This window comes from Pantherophis guttatus, unplaced genomic scaffold (genome assembly GCF_059756535.1).
Source record: "Pantherophis guttatus breed Tessera unplaced genomic scaffold, ASM5975653v1 scaffold_37, whole genome shotgun sequence".
Classification (NCBI taxonomy): domain Eukaryota; kingdom Metazoa; phylum Chordata; class Lepidosauria; order Squamata; family Colubridae; genus Pantherophis; species Pantherophis guttatus.
The window spans coordinates 2,432-5,000 of NW_028269852.1; positions in this window are offsets into that span (position 1 = coordinate 2,432).

A 2,569-nucleotide genomic window follows, 5' to 3' on the forward strand; every position below is an offset into this window, starting at 1 on the left:
GGTCTACCGGGGCCTCGGCCGGGTCAGTCTTTCCGTTTCCCCCGCCGCGATGGAGGTACGGGATCCCGGCTCCGGCGCCGCGGGCCTCGGTCGGGGACCTCCCCCTTCGCCTCGTTGCCAGCGCCGGGCCCCGGGGGTGCCCGCGCCCGGCAGCCGTCCCGGTCTACCGTGGCCTCGGCCGGGTCAGTCTTTCCGTTTCCCCCGCCGCGATGGAGGTACGGGATCCCGGCTCCGGCGCCGCGGGCCTCGGTCGGGGACCTCCCCCTTCGCCTCGGTGCCAGCGCCGGGCCCCGGGGGTGCCCGCGCCCGGCAGCCGTCCCGGTCTACCGGGGCCTCGGCCGGGTCAGTCTTTCCGTTTCCCCCGCCGCGATGGAGGTACGGGATCCCGGCTCCGGCGCCGCGGGCCTCGGTCGGGGACCTCCCCCTTCGCCTCGGTGCCAGCGCCGGGCCCCGGGGGTGCCCGCGCCCGGCAGCCGTCCCGGTCTACCGGGACGCTCGCTCGGGCGGGACCGGTTTACCCGGGCCTCGGCCGGACTGGAGTGTTTCGGTTTTCTGCTTCTCTGCCAGGATGGCTGCGAGGGGTTGATTTAAATAGCTGGTTTGACGTGAAAAGCTTCCCTTCAAGTGAAAAGTTTGTTCCAATTTCTGCCATCTTCCTTCCTCAAAAGTTTTGGGTGTAGCTTTCCCAGAGGAACCTCTCGTAGGCCTATCATTTCTGATCTTAACTTCCCTCATTTATTCCATATTTTCCTTCCTCTTGCCGAATGGCCGAATCCAGTCCATTTCTAGTCCAGGAAATTATTTTTATTTCTTCTTCCATTTCTTACTGATCTATTTGCTTTGTCGAGCAAGTCGTTCTTAGGTCCCTTGGTTCTTTCTTTAACGTCTTCTGCTCCTGCTCCTTCTCTCGACGCTTTCTCGTTTTGTTGGCTTTCTTGGCTCTCTTTTGGCTGTTCTTTCTTCTCCTCCCGTCGTCCGTCCCCACTTTCATCTCCCCATCTTTCCTGTTCTTGGTCATCTCTACGTTGTTTATAAAATAATTCCGCTTTCTCTCTTGAATCTACTCGATATCTTTGCTCTCGCCAGCTCGCCGATATTTCAGCTCGCCGATATTTTGTGCTTTCTCGTCGTGTTTCTCATCCATGGCGATCTCTCTGCCCTCCCTGTCTTCTCGGTAAATCGGACATGAATTTCTCTGGGCGGGTGGTTTCTCATCGCGTGTCTTGTGTGCGCTCTATACGTTTCGTCCATCCCGTTTAATATCTATCCCTCCCTCCCTCCCTCTCCTCGCTTTCCTCCATTGCTTCTGCTAATATCATTTCCAGAATGATAACCCTGAGCCTGAACCTGAACCTAACCCTAGCCCTACAACTTTTCTCCCTAACCCTGACCCTAACCCTAACCCTACAACTTTTCCCCTAACCCTAACCCTAACCCTAACCCTACATGTTTCTCTAAGCCTAAGCCTAAACCTAAGGCTAAGCCTACAACTTTTTTCTCTAACCCTAACCCTAACCCTAACCCTACAACTTGTTTCTCTAAGCCTAAGCCTACAACTTTTTTCTCTAACCCTAACCCTAACCCTAACCCTAACCCTAACCCTACAACTATTTTCCCTAACCCTGACCCTAACCCTAACCCTACAACTGTTTTCTCTAACCCTAACCCTACAGCTTTTTCCCCTAACCCTAACCCCACAACTTTTTCCCCTAACCCTAACCCACACTTTCGACTTAAAACCGTTTTTAGATTTAAAGTCGTCTTTCGACTTAAAGACGGGCAGACGGCGGCCCGGTCTACCGGGCCGCTCCGGCAGCCTCGGCCGGGCCGGCGTCTCTGTTTCTGTTTCCCTGCCACGATGGATGTCGCGTGCGAGGGGTTGCTTTAAATAGCTGGTTTGTTTGAAGTGAAAAGCTTCCGTTCTTGCCTAGATCTCTTGCTATCGCAAGCCTTCCGGTCCAAGCTCGCATCGCGGTTTCAAGCGTCCTGCTTTCTTGGTTGGAAAAATCGGGGCGGCGAGACCTGACGCTCGCTTCCCCGACCCCGACCCTAACCCGTCTTCGAATGGTCTTTCTAAAGCCAGCAGCGCTCAGGGAGAAATGTCACCCCCAGAAGACGAGAGCACAGCTTGCCCAATTCCGGTCTCCACACACCGGGCTCGTCGACTTTCAAAACGTATTCCGCTTTTATGACCGTTTTAAAACTAAAACGACGATCGACCGGCGGCGATACTGACATTTAAGCGGAGAGCGGGAAAAGGGGTGGGGAAAAAAAACCAAGTGCCTCGTTTAGGCGCCGGTCTACTCGGGAAGGGAGGGGAGGGGAGGCGAGGCAAAAAAAGAAAAGAAAAGAAAAGAAAAGAAAAGAAAAAGGGCGGGGGAAAAACTAAGTGTCTCCTTTGGACGCCGGTCTACTCGGCGAGGCCAAAAAAAAAGAAAAGAAAAGGGGCGGGAAATAAACCAAGTGCCTCGTTTAGGCGCCGGTCTACTCGGGAAGGGAGGGGAGGGGAGGCGAGGCAAAAAAAGAAAAGAAAAGAAAAGAAAAGAAAAAGGGCGGGGGAAAACTAAGT